The sequence below is a fragment of the Brachypodium distachyon genome, chromosome 3 (genome assembly GCF_000005505.3).
Source record: "Brachypodium distachyon strain Bd21 chromosome 3, Brachypodium_distachyon_v3.0, whole genome shotgun sequence".
Taxonomy (NCBI): Eukaryota; Viridiplantae; Streptophyta; class Magnoliopsida; order Poales; family Poaceae; genus Brachypodium; species Brachypodium distachyon.
In genome coordinates, this window is record NC_016133.3 from 25,596,304 (window position 1) to 25,614,506 (window position 18,203).

An 18,203-nucleotide genomic window follows, 5' to 3' on the forward strand; every position below is an offset into this window, starting at 1 on the left:
GGACCACGAATACCCGAAGAAGGACTTTGTGGAGGCGCTCCACCTGCTGGTCGTGGCATGAAACGACCACGAGTTGAAGTGGAACGAGCAGCAAACTTAGCATCTTCATTTAACTGAAGTTCAGCCTCCCGTGCATGATGTAAAAACTCAGTAATGTCATAACATTGTTGATGCCGAACGATGCGCTTGATATTATATGTCAAACCAGAAAGGAATCACTGCATGGTCTGTTCGGGTTGCTCACGGACTCTAGCACGCTTCATAATCAACTCCATCTCCTGAAAATAATCATCCACGGACATAGTGCCTTGCTTCAAATTCTGCAACTTATGATAGAGAGAACACATATAGTTATGGGGAATAAAACGTCCACGCATCACTTCCTTCATAGTTCTCCACGTGATGATTAGTGGATCACCTTCTTCCTGCCTAGTACGCACAATGTTATCCCACCAACGCAAAGCATATCCATCGAACTCTGAAGAAGCTATAACTTGATTTTTCTGTCCTCGGTGTACTCATGCAAATGCCATAATTTCTCTATCTTCAGCTCCCAAATAAGATATTCTTCAACATCAGTAGAGCCCTCAAACTTGGGAATAGAAAACTTCGGTTTGCCCAGCCCGTCATCATCATGATGAGCGTGTTGTCCATCACCCTGAGCAAAGTCACGGCGTGCATGACCCATAGTGATGGCACCAGCACGGCCATTCCCACGACCTCCATCACCACGGCCACCTCCATGGCCAAAACCCATCGGCGCAATATGACGCCGATCCTGATTATGCTACTGGCCACGCACAGTATGGGCTGCACCACCATTATTAACGCTAGCATCATCATCATCATCATGGTGCTGATCTTGTTGCAGTTGGTGCTCAACGATCATGCGCAAATCAGACACCGCTTGCGTCAAATCAGCGAGAGAGCGCTGCATGGTGGTCATGTGACCCTGTGTCGCTTGAGCCGTGTCAATGGCCTCGTCAACCTTCATCTCCACCTTCTGCAAATCTGAAGATATGGGTTCAACCGCCTGATTTATCTTGAACTTCAAGTGATCATGTAGGGCTTCATATTCATGCCAATGCACCACCACAGTAGAAGCCTTCTTCTCCACAACATCACTTGGACCATCCTTGGTCGACATCATTAGAGCACACAAAAAGGAAAAATATATGTGGAAAACTCTCAACTCACTCAAAACTGAAAGAAACAATGTATCTTACCATTCCAAAGTGAATTAGTATAGCTTACCAACATGGATGGGCAGAACGTGCACGGATGTGATGAAACGAATACCAAGGGAGAGATTATCACACGACAAACCATGGTATATGGTGGAGCTTGGTGGGGATACCTAACAACACCAATTCGCAAATCCTAGTGCTGATCGTATGACACACAACTCACCGGAAACACACACACAAAGATAAGTGGGGCAAAAGCAACGAAAGGAACGAGCTGGAAATTATGAGATATATGTCGGAGCAATGCTTGTGTTGCAAATGCACTAGAAGAGACGCTAGCAAAGCTCAAAATATTCAGGCACAAGATTGCTCAAACTACTAGATAGAACAACTCAAAATAGCAAATTTGTAGCACAGCTTTCGGCCACGTTTCTGCTCAAAAAAATTCTGCTACAATGGTGGATAGCTAAAAACAATCCCGGAAGTGTAAAAATAGAATACGCTCAACAAATAAAAAATTGTTGTCCCCCTCCTCTTTCCTTGCGGCCGAAACTTTCCGGACTCATATCAACTTACAGATCGGATTTGTATGGGAAGCACAACTGTAGAAAGGTAAAACAAGAGCAACCCGTAGAGCACAAATATGCTAGTCTCGTGGGAAGGTTCCTACACTTATATGATAGAAAGGCTGTGTCTAGGGTTAACAAACGGAAACGAAAAGGAATTCTTGAGTGATTTGGATTGCAACAAAAATGCGGAAAGGAAAACGATCTCTATACTGATTCGGATTGGAACAAAACTTGGAAAGGAAAACGATCTCTATGGTGATTCGGATTGGATAGACACACGAACGAAAACTTAACACGGACAAAAACAATATTGATCTCGCCGCTGACTAGAACAAGAACTCCACGGAAACAAAAACTAACCAATCTATGATAGGAAGATAAAGTTACACAAAGGAAGGACTACGACCAGCACAAGAACTAGATGAACCGATGCAACTAATGAAGCGACCGCCCCCGGGTAAGGTTCGATCCCTGTACAGTGCTAGTCCCTGGATCGACTCACTAGCACACACAGTTTCATGATGTAATACCAGATACAAAGGTCAAGTAAATTTATTACATCGTCATATCCAGAACTCATAGTACTTACAACTTGCATAACCCCTCGGGTTAGCTTAAATCAAATAACTTTAAAGTCTGGCAGCGGAAATCAAATGGAAGAACGAGAGCCACATCAACACCACAGCGAGAGCATGTTGGAATGTAAGCTGGTAACCCTAAAACAACGACGAACCTCACTCATCGTCTGATCCACCTGCATTATTTAATTGCAGCCACTACGTGGTCAATACATTGAATGTACTCGCAAGTTCACCTGGTAATTATAAAAGACCTAACAATGTACATGCAGTATATAGCAAGGTGGAGTTCAGGCCTTTTTTTGGCGTGGTAGCAGAACATAATTTACCCTACTACAATTGAATGTTACAGTAATGTTAACTAATGGACACCGGGTAGAAACACTGATGCTCCTATTAATCTAAGGACATCGAGTAGACACATCAATGCTCCTATGCCAAGTTCAAATCATTCATTTTATTAAAAAATTAGAATGAGTGAGACCTTCCTTACAGCTCTCAAATCTAGTTGCTCAAAATTGTCCGTAACCGGGGACACGGCTAAGTACTTAGTTTGACACTCTCGAGAGGTTGTACACATTCCCCACAAGAAACCGACGTGTTAATCCCTTGCTGTCCTCAGGATAGAGTTGCAACGGCATCGATTACAAGACTTTTAGAACATAATCCCCCAGACCACCTGAGGGACCCGCGCTCCCACCTACACATTCTAAATCATCACAATCCCTTGGATCCGGGTTCATACGACTTACTCAATCTTGGCAGAGCCCATATTACCATGTGGTTGTACTGGAAGCTACTAAATAGGAAACTAGTCCGGTCTCTGATACCCCGGGTGGCATTCCACTTTTGGGACGCAAGCGCTCCCCGAATCCACGGAGAGACGACTCAGAGGGACCCATAAAAATGGACCTGACGCCGCAGGACATCTCAAAAGCTCAAAGCAGCCCACCCAGGATGATTCATTAAAGTTGTTTTTGCCAGGTTTCCAAAATACTCCAAAGTATCAGTTTCATGGTAATTTGAGATTTCCTCCACGTATACTAACATAGCATAGCATTCAACTACTTACGATGGCAATTGGTGGAAAGGTAATGGCACAGGTATCCTACTCTACTAGGACAAAAATATAGCTAGCATAGATACGAATAAATATCCCTATCAAAGCAAACTACACAACACTAGTGCATAAGTATTTAAAATAAGGAATGTAATGGGAATTTATGATCAAAATGAACTTGCCTTGGTTAAGATTGTTGAAGCCTTCTTCTTAAACGACACACAATCACTACAATCGCACTCCGAGTGATCTATCGTGAAGAAACGAATAACAATAATAAACAATATGTTTGATAACTCCAAATGAATTCCAAATGAGACAACAATATGCAAAAGCATGGAAGACATAATAATATTATCAAAACATAGTAAAAATACTTTACTACAAAACCTAGGTCCAGAACTAAGGGCTAGGAAGTGGTTTGGGTTCAAAAGGAGATGGAACGTTGGAATAGATGGCTGAAACAGAATACCAACTTCTATTGATCATGGGCTGATGTAAATGAACTCAAAAAGGTGTACAAGGTGATCCAGAATTTAGAGTTGGGTGTAATCTTGTCGGGACAGAAGAAATCAAGTGATTTGGAACCACGGATCAACATGCATGGGCTTACGAATGTTGCTAATCAATATGACAGTGTTAACAGATACAAGTGTTGATTGAAGATTCACTAGTCTAGATGAACTACAAATTGTGAACCAAGTGATCTAATATGTAGGCAAGGATCTGTTTCATTATCTACAGAAAGGTTCATTCCAATCGGAGCTACTGGTCAAAAGATATTGGGTTCGAAAGATAGCTAATTGGAAACAGTGTTTAACAGATACAAGGTTTGATTGAAGATGCACTTAAGTAGATGAAACCTAAATGTGCAACAAGCACGCTATTTTGGAGAACATGATCTAATCAATGATCGACAGAAGGTTTGGAACCAAACGGATCAATGGAATAACCAATATGAATTTCGAAAGGTGGCTAACCCAGAAGCAACATGCGGTGAATAGCAATTTCCAACAAAGATGCACTACAAAAGATCATTGATACGGGGTCTACCTGTGAACTAAACAGTAGATAACGATGTTCTCTAACCACAGAAGAAGGATTCGGTTGAAAATGGTCTATGGTTCAACGGTCACAAGCTATAGAAATAGGCTAGTCAAAACTGCTGATGCTGAGTGTTTCTCACCGGAGGTGTTTGCCGGAGTTGAGGGAATGGCAAAAGAGTCGCCGGCAGAGTCGATGTGGTCGTGGACGGGGTTGTGAACGTCAAGGTTAAGTCAACGGCGTCGTCGGTTGTCCTCGGGACGGCTTCCAATGGTGGCAGCAAGCGGACGGGGCGACGGAGGCGGCGGTCGTCGGTGGCAACGATGCTCCGGGTGGCTTCGTCTTGTAGGGGATGGATGCAAGTGTTGGCAGTGGATATTGGTAGCCATAGGTGGCAGTGGAGACGGCGATTACGCGGCTAATCTCCGGCAATTTCTCGCCGGAGTTGGAGATGGAGGCGGCGGCGTTTGGCTTGGGATGGAGGCAGAGCTTGGGCTAGGAGAGACGAAGAGGCGTAGGGAGCAGAGAGGGCTCGGGTCTCCCTTTTATAGGCCGGGAAGGGGCGGTTCTCTGGCCGGAATCAATGGCTCTGGCCATCATTGGCGATTGGAGGCGGTCCGGCGTGATTGGGGGAGTGATTGGAGAAATTGAGGAGGGGAAAAGGAAGGGGAGATCTGTGGGGTGCGGTTCAGAGCACCTGGACGGGGTACGGAGCAGGGAGGCGCGGTCGGCGGCGGAGATTGCGGCAGCCATGGAGCTGTGTCTGCATGGTTCTGCACCTGGACGCGAGGAGGAAGACGGCACGTGCTGTCGTGTGGGTGGGCTGGGCTAGGGAAGAGAGGTCAAGGCCCAGGAGTAAAAAGAAAGGGAAAAAAAATAAAAGGAGGTGGGCTGGGCTGGCCGGAGGGAGATGGGCTGAGGTAGATGAGCTTCAGCCCGGATAGGTTTGGCTATTTCTAATCTTTTGTTTAAATACAAAGTCACGGGAATTCAATGTGGCATTTGAAAAAACCATATGATCTCCGAAAAATTCAAGATAATTTCGTTAAATCAAAATATCCAATATAGCTTCGTCAAAATAGTTTCCACCCAAATAACGTTCATAAATAATTTTGGAATTCAAATAAGGCTCAATTCAAATCCAAATAAAACCATATAAATATTTTTTAGTCCAATAAATTGTCCGAATTGATTTTAACACCAAAGCAAGAACATGTGAAGTCTTGGAAATGTTTCATCAACTATATGGTTTGGAAAGTCACGTTATTCCCACTCTTAACGATGGAATAAATGTTGGAATAACATTTGCACCTGATGATGTCATGTTATCCTGTTCTCTGTTACATGTTCAACGAATATGAGAAAACAAGAATCAAGTAAACGTAGGAATCATTTGCCGCCGACCATGAAGCGGTTCTGCAATCTACCAAGTGCTAATGGAACAATAAATAACACTTGAGCCTTCAGTAGCAAAAACACCAGATCGAAACAAAGTGGTGAAGGTAAAATTCCTGATCGAATCAAAGAGGAATATAATTTCAGATGAATGCTTGCAGGAGTTCAACGAAAGGTTCTAAATAATCTAAACGTGGTCTAACCCTAATCGTGGGCGCCCCTCAACTTATATAGGAGGGTGGACGTCCAGCAACCTAGATGGACTCGGACTCGAACTTGGTTCAACCCAAACTTGATACAAACTGACCCATAACGTTGGGTTCAACCCAAACTAGGAGCACGCAGGCCCAACTCTCCCTCAACATGCGCTGATGCCTTAGACATGTTTGACGTGTCATCAGACTTGTCCTAGCATCAGCCATATCAACTTCTATTGCTGTTGGATTTCCTTCTCTTCATGTGGTGCGCCGGCCACCCTCTCCTCCCTCGCGCTCATTTTGATATTGGAAATTGTCGTCGCACGGGGCTCCGACACCAGGGGCGTGCTGGCACACCCCCTTTTAGGTTCGGCAGGGGCGTCGAGGATCGCTCCGGCGATCACCGGCATGGCCGATGGCGTACGCAAACTGCAAAGTGATCCACCCAGAATGCATGCAAGCTAGGAACACATGCACACACATTTTTACCTAGGTTCGAGCCACCCGGAGGTGTAAAACCCTACGTCCTGCTTGTCTGAGCTCATATTATTGCAAAACCGAGTGTTTACAGGTGGCTGGGTGAGTTCCCGGGCACTCTTTCCTTTTTGGCCAAGTGTTCCTTACCCTACTCTGCTAAAGCTAGAAGCTAACTGTGAGCTGATCGAGCTGAACCCAAAGGACAGCCTACTGGAACCAACTGGGATTCGAACCCTTTGACCGTCGGCGGGGGTCCTCCTTTTATAGCCAAGGGGATACCACAGGTGCCACGGTGCATGCATTACAAGTGGCGAGCAGGGAGACATGGCAACTCCCCCTCGGTGCGCTAGTGAGCGTGCATGAGCGCCAACTCCGCTGCTAGGGGTCTAAAACCCTAAAAGTAGGATTGGACAGCCACTGTTCACTTGACTTAGACGGGTAACGCCCCTCCTGTCGGCTCGTTTAATGCGCCGTGCGCCTCACTCCTCGCCCTGGCGAGACTGCGCACTCGACGCCTGGCACGCGCCCGCGTGGCGCCGTTACTCTGCCCGCTGGGCCCCACCCTTGTGGTGGGAACCTGTGCCCGGGAACCCCTCCTCCTGGCAAGTGGCTTACCGGGAGGCGCCCAGGCCTGACCACACCCGAGAACCCCCTCCCGGCAAGTGGCTTCCCGGGAGGTGTCCAGGCGGGAATATTCCCCGAAGCCCCGCTAGTCCTTCCAGGCTGGTAGCTTGCCGGGCTGCTTGTGGCTGCTGCCCGGGATGAGACCCTCCCGGGAACTCGGAGACGAAGCCCACGCGTCGCGCAACGGTGGTACCCCGGGTGCCACTGGTGCGACAGAAATCAATAACAAAGGATCTTGCTGCAACTCTCCTTCTCCACGTGCAATGCTTGAGTTATCTTCAAATCTGATCATACATAAATGCATAGACTTAGGCAGTATACAGCTCTCATCAATTAAAACATCATATTCAATTAAAAGTGAGTGCACCTGTTGTTCAAGTAGCTTTGCACGTGCTCTTGTTATTGGCCCAAGTCTAACTTCATTGGGCCAGTCTTGTGCAGCAACATCATCAATTGCAGTTGATGATAAAGGAACAAGGGATGTCCTCATCATCCTCCCCCCATTGAAAAGGCGTCGACCCCGACACAGCAAGGTCTTCTCCAGCATATGGCGTCAAATCAGCAACATTGAATGTATTACTGACGCCAAACTCATCGGTTGGAAGATCAATCTTGTATGCATTGTCATTAATCTTGGCAAGCACTTTATATGGCCCAGCACCCCGTGGCTGCAACTTGGACTTGCGACGTTCCGGAAATCTGTCCTTGCGAAAATGTACCCACACCATGTCGACGGGCTGAAACAACACCTCCTTGCGCTTCTTGTTCACACGTTCAGCGGTGTACTTGCCTTTCTTCTCAATTTCTTCTTTTGTCGTCTCTTCTATGTTCCTCACAAAATCTTCCCTCTTGGATGCCTCCATGTTGACGCGCTCTTGCATGGGTAGAGGCAGCAAATCAAGGGGTGCAATGGGTTTGAAACCATAGACCAACTCGAATGGACAGAGCTGCGTTGTTGAGTGTACCGCCCTGTTATATGCAAACTCCACATCCGGCAAACAATCTTCCCACTCACGCAGGTTCTTCTTGATCATGGATCGCAGCAACATTGATAGCATGCGATTCACCACCTCCGTTTGACCATCTGTTTGGGCATGACAATTAATGCTGAATAATAACTTTGTCCTGAGCTTTCCCCAAAGTGTCTTCCATAATTAGCTCATAAACTTCACGTCATGATCAGAAACAATTGTCTTCGGTACTCCATGTAACTGCACAATGTCCCTAAAAAACAGATTAGCAATATGTGACGCATCGTCGCTCTTGTGTCAAGCAATAAAATGTGCCATCTTGGAAAAACGATCTACTACCACAAAAATTGAATCATGTCCTCTTCTGGTCCTAGGCAATCCTAACACAAAATCCATGCTTATATCATCCCAAGGAGTTGTAGAACCAGGAAGAGGAGTATATAAACCATGAGGTTTCAGCTTGGACTTCGACTTATTGCAAGTGATACATCGTTTCACAAACCTGTCCATATCACGCCTCATCTTAGGCCAATAAAAATGATAAGTGAGCATAGCCAAGGTCCGGACATGAGACTTTTTCTTGCCACTCACAGAGACTATGTCCGGATGAGGCTGGATACTGCTTGCCGTTCCCGAGGAGAACCCGAATAGGCCTTGTTGACCACTGCAGTTGAGATGAACGCAACCTCACTGCCCCTTTCGGGTTACTTACTATTCTCCTTAGGCAGCTTCGTCTGACGAGGAGGAGAGGACCAAGTGCCTGCGGTCGAGGATGCGGGTGGTGGAGCTGTCGTGTGGGCCGACGCTGGGGTCGTACATCACCATGTCCGCGATGTGTAGAGGTGAAGGCTCGTTTGCTCGCACTTGTGTTTGGTCGCTGATTTTTTTTTGCTTGTGTTCTGTCGTTGAAGCTGGTGTCGCGATGCGAAGATAGTAGAGGCTAGTGCCTGTTCGAGGGGGTTTTGATTTGTGCTCCTCGGCGGTGACGGCTATTAGAGGGTCATCCGGTGAGTTTGGTCGTTCCGTTCCATTTTTTGTGGTGGATTTCTCCCCTTTTCTTCGGGTGGATGTGAGATGCAAAGGTAGTAGAGGAAAGGGCAGGTTCGAGTTCGTGCTCGGCGGTGGCAACGTCTGCTCGGGGCCGTCAGGTTAGCCTCTATCCAGGCGAAATGGTTGTTCCGACAGTTTACTTCCTGAAGTTTTGTGGCGGATTTGGGTGCACATGATAGTGTCTATTTTCGGGGGAGATTTACGGCTGGCGGCGCATGTTTGATTCGGTGGGTTTGTGCTGCGGGTTGCACTACCGTTTGTGATGTAGGGTTACCCTTTCTTAATCTAAAACTCCAGCTAGTTCAACTAGCGATTCAGACTAATGGTTAGTTCAGTTTGTGCATTGTGGCTTTATGATGTGTTTGTTGTTTCGTTTTCTGGATATTCTTTGGCTACGCCAACTGATCATTGTAGTAGTAACATTTCCATCCATATTTCATGGCCAAAGAAGTGTTTAGTTGATCTTGAAGCAAGAAGGATAAGGCTGAAGTCAAACAGCTATACAACCATCACCATTCTGGACACTGTGACAGCTGCAACTTTGCAGGTCAGCATTTGCATAAATGATACGTTTTGTTCTTCCTTCAGTTGTTGTTTGTGAGAATGGTTGATAATTAGATTCTTTGAACTACAGTTTAAGGAAATGGGTGGAAGAAGCATGTCAAAAAGTAAATCAAATGCTGATGCTACCACTCCTTTGGAGCAGCAAGATAAAAGGAAAATTTTCCTTGATTGTAGGAACTTGTGGAAGCCCATAAATGAGGAAAAAGACAATTGGGTAAGTTCTTTCTCTGCCTCCATTTGAAATGAGCCATGCTTGCAAGTTGTATTTGATTTATAACCTGCTTATTTGCAATGTTAAACACACTTGAGGCAACAGCATGTTTTCTGATTCAAATATTGCCTGTTCGTCAGTTGTCAAGGGAGACTCATGAAAAACAAATATGTTTATCTAGTTTGTACTCAACCATGCATGAAGCTCTTACCATGGTTTTGCATTTTAATTGCTTGATATTCATTTAGCCACATTATGAAATCTGTCCTAAATGGAGTGCTTGTTTCTGCAACCTTTAGCTCCGTTGAAATTCTAGTCTTCTCTGTCATTCTTTATAAAATGCTTTATCTATTTTTAAATTGCATTCTCCTGTACAAGTTTTGCACTATGCTATCACTACAATCATAATGTTGCCAAGTTGCAATTGCACTGCCTCCTTTACTTTTTTTCATTGAAATTGCACTTTGTGTATGTTCTAAATGCACTGACAATTGCACTGATGAAATACAGCCTTCTGTGTAATTTCCTTTTATTTCATTTATTCAAGAAACTTTTTCCCGCTGTTCATTTTCCTAGCATCTGATCACAAATATCTAGGTGATTTTTAATGAATCATGTACGCACAATTTTGCTCCATTTTTGTGACTGGCCACGTATATGTCTTTTGCAGCCCCTGGCAAATATTTTGCACATGTTTCAAAGGCAATTCTAGTATAAAATAAGTGCAATATAAATACTTTCGTTGTAGTTCTAGATTGTAGTAAGTAAACTTTAGCTTTAGTTATTTAGGCCGCGGAAAGTAACTACGTGGATCTTTTACTTTGCTAAAAGCAACACCTCCGTAATACCACTTACGTTTCTGTTCAACTACCGGGATCTCAACAATAGTGGTATGCTCAATGGCATCACCTGTAATTCCACTTCTCGACAATAGTGGTTATGTTTCATTTTCTCGCAGCGAGGATGTGGCGGGTTTTGGTTTTGGGAGCACATGCCAGTTATTTTCGGATGAGATTTGGGCTTATTTTTAGAGTAGATTTGGGCAAGCAAGATGCTTAAATTTGCTGGGTACGGTTGTACTACCCTTGTGCGTGGGTTGTCCTGTCGTTTTGTGATGCAGGGTTCAACCCTTTTGTGATTTGTTCTGAATGTCCGGCTAGCTTTTAGTAGCGATTCAGACTAGGACACTAGATTCAGACTAAGCCGTCAGACGTTTAGGTCAGCTCGTGTATTTATGGTGCTGTGTTGTCTAGTTATGGTTCATGCATGGATAGGTCAACCCATGGATATGCCCGCTGAAAGTAATTTTAGAATTTGCAAAATTTCTTCCATACTTCAGGTTCTATGGTTCTGGCTAGTATAAGTGTCATCTCTTTCGGCCACTCTATTTACATACACAATCACAAGTATTTTGCCTTCCGTCTTTACTATTTGAATTTTTGGCATGCATTTTTTTGTCGTTCCATTCTGCGGTGCTCCTCTCAAGCAGGAGCAATGTAGCATGAATATTTTGCAGCCCACTTTTTGTCATGCCTTTATAATTCAAATATCATAATTGCGATCAAGTCTTGCATGTTCGATTTTGTATGCAAACCCATATTCACTTGATTTCTTTGTATGAAACATGATTCCAGCTGCTTCTGCTTTCTTCAAATAATGCACTCCAATCTAAAGAGTAGAAATTCTGCCTCAGATCTAAACCAAGAAAGCATGTATTTTCTGAAATTTATTATTCAAAAGAAATTGTACATGTATGCCTCTTGCACCTGTATGTTAAGTTATTTGCAGTGGAATTCTAGATTTGTTCGTTGTTCTCTCCGTAGTTTCGAGGCGAAGAAAGCAGAGGTACGAGGGTTTCAATCTGCGTCGCCGGCGGTGAGGTCTGGGGTGCGACCGTCCAATGAGTTGTTGTGAAATCATAAGTGATCTGTAACATTGGCAAGCGTTAAAGATGAAACATTGATGTGGATACTTTGGATAATATGGATATTTATGTGATGACATGTATCTTGTTTGCACTTAGTGCTTTGCTAGTGGTGTGTTGATCCATTAGTTTCTTATGTGAAAACATGGTTTGAGTTGTGTGAAACTTACCCTGAGTCAAGTCGTGGACTTGTGCTCGTACTGGTTATTTGTGTGTTCGCTTTCAGGTGTTGCCGGAGCTAGAGGACCTGGTCGATGACAGGATCGAGGGATGAAGCTTGGGAAAAGCTGAGGTCGAGGATCGAGATCATGCGGGACATTCGTGCGAAGAAACAATGGAAGTGAATGCTTTGATGATATGAGAAGGCACCGGTTTGTCGAACGTTATTTATACCGGAGATGTACAGTATTGGAGATTTTGACACGTGATGGTCGAGTTTTTGAAGACATCACAAAAAGAGTTGATAGCATGGAGTGACATCGACATGAAGACATGTAGGTCCAGCCGTGGATGGATGAGAGCTGTTTAAAGATTAAATAGTAATTTGATGGAAAAGTGGTCCACATGAAAGTTGTGCGCGTCGTCGGGACGAACAACTTTGCTTTTGGACTCATCTCAATTCGAGGTCGTATGCGGGGCCCACGGGCCGAATAGCGACCGGGACAGAGGAGTTGGTGTTGGATTCGGAATCAGTTTAGGGTCACGAATTTTCTCTTATAAATAGAGGGCGTCTAGGCTAGGGTTTTAGCAATGAATTACTTAAAAGTGCTAATAAATTGAGTTCCTTGCTTGATCATGCTACTAAAAGAATTAATAAATATGACTTGAAAATTGCATCCTTGAATTCTGAAATTAGTAAACTCAAGTTTATGATTTCTGATGATGATTCCTGCAAGTCTTGAGACTATATATTCCGAGATTACGGTTTTGCGTTCTATTCATGATGATACACTTGATAAGCTTAGAGTTGCATTAGAAAACAATGAGAAACCTATTGTGCATAAACGTAAACAAATTAATGATTCTAGCATGGATACTTCTGATTTGACGGATTCAACTTCTTGTGATAATTGTCATTTTCTTGCATTGACGTTGAAAAATGCAAATGATAGGGTTTCCCATGTTGAAAATCCTTTACACATATCCATGAGGTTTCTTTGTGGGCTAATTGTAGAAGTGGAAAACAAATCATGGATGGTGCTTGTGATAATTATATTGCCTTGTCTCATCAAGTTAATTATTTACAAGCATCTTTGAAGAAATTTTCTAGGGCACAAAAATCTGAATATGATTTTAGATAAGTCTAAAGTGAGTAAAAATAAGACCGGAATTGGTTTTAATATGCATGCTCATTTTAAGGGTAATCCACCCACTATTGTTAAGTCACTTGGCAATGGAATTTTTGAAACATTTAACAAGCCAACCAATGTGATTTTTAAATCTGCTAGCATCATGTCTAATGATACTTCAGCAAGTGCAAATGTAGGTCATACATCACATGCTAAACCTAGAAGTAGGTACACTTGCACTTATTGTAATAAACTTGGACATGGTGTAAGTTCTTGTTTTAGACTAGCTAGAGTAATTAAAAAAGAGAGAAAACAAGCTAGATCTAATTCTTTCAAGGCACATTATGCTCATGATAAAACTACTACTCCCCGTTATGTGCCTAGGGTGAATGTTTCACCTTCCGTTTCAACTTGTACGAGACACGTACAATCTGTCCCAATGTATAAGGAAACTCGTGCTTTGCCTAGTCGTCATGTATCTCAGTACTGGATAACTAAAAGTTTTTTATCTAACGCCAGTACGGAGATTTCAGCATGTGTTTGTTGTTTATAGGCACTTCGCTTGAGGAAGGGGAACATATGGCTAGTGAACTCCAGTTGTTTTCGTCACATGATCGGTGATAAAAATTGGTTCTCCTCCCTCACACGTGCATCTCGGGCTAAATGAAACTGTAACTTATGGGGATGCTTGTGCCTCTACTTTTGTTGCGAAAGTTCTCTTATTTGTAACGCGGGAACATATGTTCAGGGGGAGGAAATATTTTTAAAGGTCATACCCGTATTGGTGCACGTTGCGTTTTTAAAAACAAACGAAATGAGGATGGTGTTATTTTTCATTACAAACCTAGGTTTCAAGCTTTCCCATGTGCATCACATCTACGAGGTTGTCAAAATGATTTTCAAGTATCTACATGACACCCAATCTTTTGGCATTAGGCTTTTGCTTCGTCTAGTATTACTTTGCGTGCATTTTCGGATGCTGATTTTGGAGATTGTAGAATTGATTGAAAGAGTACATCTAGTACATGCTTATTTTGGGGTGGAGTAAAATGCACCGGAGGTCTCAATTCTTTCACAAATGTCCCAAGCTAGTTCTAATTCTTTAAAATTGCACATCTTAGTCCTAAAAGTTTCATAAGTGATTCATCCCAGGTCCCTTACTCGCTCTGGCGCGTGCCGCGTGCCTACATGGCTCTCCGGGCCCACCGGTCAGGTGCCAACGCGGACTGCATTTTTGCAAATAACCCACTCCATCCTTAGGTCTTCTTCCCCGTCACCCCCGCCTGTCTCTGCTCTCCTCCTCCCACCCGCGAGTGAACCCTAAGTGCCGGCGGCTGGACTGCACACGGCGCGGCTTCGACGGCGATGAAGAGAGGGAGTAAGGGAGCAGCCCCGGCGCCACGAGCAGCACCAACACCATCGACACATTAACTCGCGGGTGGGAGTGGTGGTGCCGGTGCTGCTCGTGCCCCGAGGCTGCTCCCTTACTCCCTCTCTTCATCGCTGTAAGACCTCGCGACCGGAACTACACAATTTAACACCAAATTGCTAACCTTTGCATAATTCAAGCCTCAGGTTCTCAACCTACGATAAACACTTCAATACATACATGCATTAAGGTGCTCATCGCAGGGATTTGCAACATGAATATCATTACCAAAACTCTACAGAAGAGAGTAATTACAAAGCTCATACAAGGAGCAGAAAAACAAACTTACAAAGAGAGGACACATGTCCCAACATTACATCATTACATCAACCAACCCGCGAATACCAAGCGTGCTCACACTCAAATGTGCGCTGGCTGGATTGAGTGACACGACGTTTCCAAGTGTCGTCGCGTGGGGCTCCGACACTGGGGGTGCGTGGGCACCCCTTTTTAGGTTCGGCAGTGGGCTACGGGGATCGCTCCGGCGATCGCCAGCGGGGCCAATGCGAAGCGTAAGAACGCAACAAGAACGCTATCAAAGACGCATGCACCAACTTTTTACGCAGGTTCGGGCCACCTTACGGTGTAAAACCCTGCGTCCTGCTTCTCTGAGCCTTTATTACTGTGAAACAGAAGGTTTACAAGTTGCCGGGAGAAGGATCCCCGGGTGCTCTTTTTGGCTAAGTGCTGCTTACTACTCTGGACTAGCGCTAGTGCCGAGCTATGAGTTGGCAGAACCAACAAGCGAACAAACTGCCCGAAAACCAACCAAAAAGGAACCCTTTGACCGTTGGCAGGGGTCCTCCTTTTATAACCAAGGGATACCATAAGTGCCACGGTGCATGGTTTACAAGTGGCGAGCAGGGAGCTTAGGCAACTCCCCCTCGGTGCGCTGGCATGCATGCCTGAGCGCCAACCCCGCGGCTAGGGGTCTAAGGCCTAAGAAATAGGACTGGACAGCCACTGTTCGCCTGACTAGACGGATAACGCCCCTTCTGTCGGCTCATTAAATGAGCCGTGCGCTTCACTCCTGGCCTTGGCGAAACTGCGCACTGAGCGCCTGCCGCGCGCCCACGTGGCGTCGCTGCTCTGCTCGCTCGGCCCCGCCTTCACGGCGAGAACCTGCGCCCGCGAACACCTCCCCCCGGCAAGTGCCTTCCCGGGAGGTGCCTCGACGGGAACCTGCGCGCGGGAACACCTTCTCCCGTTAAGTGCCTTCTCGAAAGGTGTCCAGGCGGGAATATTCCCCGAAGCCCTTCCGAGCTGGTAGCTTGCCGGGTAGCCTATACGTTGCCGCCCGAGGTGAGATCCTCCTGGGAACTCAGCAGTGCGACCCACGCGTCATGCAACGGTGGTACCCCAGGTGCCACTGGTGCGACACCAAGTTCCACAACTAATTCAAGGGGACCACCCAACTGAGTCTATCCGAAAAAAGAGCCCGGCCAAAGTGTCGTACGGACTCAAGAGTTGTGAGGACAGCTGGCAGTGGTTCAAAGCCCGCAGGATGACCACTCCAGACTAGTGCCACAATCCTATATGAATGCAAAGTCACCAACAAGTCTCCACAAATCTCTGTGTGCATGCAATGCAAATGCCAAATGAAACGCCCAAACTATGTGGCCCCTGGAAGAGCTGAGGATCGAGTACTAAGTCGAGGGGGAAGCCATATCTTCTCCCACGAGCGGTTAGCGCGATGTTTCTTGGATCAGCGAAAACGAGATCTCGATCCTTAGTCGGCTCGAATGAAACAAATCACCAATGCGTTAGAGCACGGCCTCCTATCGTTGCCTTGTTGCAGGTAATAACATGTCACAGTTTAACAATTGCAATTTAAATACAGGAAGTAGCATGTGGATGTACCAATTGTGGAACGCCAAGTAAGGACACGAGACTCGCAACCTAAGCATGAAATCTAATGACCAAGAACTAGAGCAACAAGCAAACATGTGTGACATGGCATTAGGACAAGTAACAAGACATAGGGCAATAAGTAGAACTGACAAATAAGCTATGCAACCTAGAGGTATCGTGACAAGACTGAGATCGTAACTTAATGCAAGATAGAGGGAGAAACAATAGGTAGAATCAACATGGTCGAGGAAGAGCTGCTTGCCTGGAGTACTCAATTGCCCGAAATTGAGTCGTCGTTGTAGGAATCGAAGACTAGCGAGAAAAAAGCAAATACACCACATAAAAGGAAAGTATAAGCATACAAGATACACAAGAAAATTGATATGCGCAATCAAAGAATGATGCGTGGCATATAGGGATGATGCATGTCATCTTAAGGATTCCGAAAGTAAATCTGATATATAATTTACCAAGTTAAATGGAGTCCAAAAACACTACACATAGCATCTATACAACTCCATATGCAAAGAGATAATTAATTATCTACAACAACAAGGTTATAGCTATTTTAGCATGTATGATCGTGACATGAATAGGTGCGATGCATGCTTTAAAATAAGAACGACACACCAAACAAATAACTCGGTCAGGGATGCATACGCCGATGGCAACGACGTATCTGCAACTAGTACTATCGATACATACACGGCATCTCATACGACACATGCATTTCAACTATCGCAACCTACGAGTCTACAACAAAGAACGGTCGGCTTCACCGGACGGTCGCACGTTATACCTCGTGACCTCGGACACGTACAGCGTCGCGATGTAGAGGAAGTAGCCGAGGCAGACGAAGTAGTCGTACACATAGGGAAAGTAGGCGTACATGACTCCATCTTCGGGGTTCGTCGGTCGTCGATCTTCGAGGCGCACAACAAGGTCTTGGGCAGCGGCACGAAGCGCACGCGGAGCGGCGGCAACAACAATACAGCAGCGGCAAGGCTAAGCAACAGCAGCTGACAAGAAGGGCCCATGCATCTGGGTTTAATTAATAACAACAAAAAAAAGGAAAAACCAGAGAGGGGGAAAAGGGCCACGGGCCTGGCTTGACTTGGGCTGCCTGCTGGCTTGACGAAGAGCGGCAGCGGCAGTGGCCCATGGGCGAGCGGCGGTGCTGCAAGGTGGGGGCGCTGTCGGCGGCGAGGTTGTCGACGAGGAGAGCAGCAGCGAGGAGGCGACGGCGAGGTGCTCGACGGCGCGGGGCGGAGGACGAGCGCCGGCGGCGAGCAGCAGGCGTGGGAGGTCGTCGGGGTGAGGACAGCGAGGGGAGGCGCCGAAGGTGCTTGGTGGCGCTGCTGGAGAAGATGGACGGGCCGAGAGCTTGGCGGCCAGGAGATGGGGAGCAGCAGCAAGAAGAGAGAGCAGAGAGGAGGAAGGCGCTGCTTGCTGGTGGTGCAGGCCGACGGCGAGGTGGGGCGAAGCTGCAGGCGCGGGAGCTCTGGCCAACGAGCTTGAGGAGGCGCGCGTGAGAGAGGGAGCCAGGGAGAGAGAGGGCCAGAGGGGAGGGAGGAGTAGCTCGTGAGAGGGAGGGAGCCAGGAGGAAGACCACGGGAGAGAGGGAGCCAGCTAGTTGCTTCGGCCAGGAAGAAAGAGAGGAGGGGATTGGCCTGGCAAGGAGATGGCGGCGGCCAGGAGGAAAGGGAGAGGAAGAAAAGCAAGCTAGGTTTGGGGTTACCTTTTATAGGCAAGGAAAAGGTTAGGTTTTGCTACATGGGTTTTT

At 45.9% G+C, this 18,203-nt stretch overlaps 1 long non-coding RNA gene across 1 annotated transcript; it reads right to left on the reverse strand.

Moving 5' to 3' along the window:
• Positions 1-11,507: 11,507 nt before the first annotated feature.
• On the reverse strand, positions 11,508-15,471 carry LOC112271849. The gene is made up of 2 exons (XR_002965348.1): positions 12,022-15,471; positions 11,508-11,854 (listed from the first exon to the last, which is right to left on the reverse strand). It is a non-coding gene; the product is annotated as an uncharacterized LOC112271849 (long non-coding RNA).
• Positions 15,472-18,203: the final 2,732 nt, after the last annotated feature.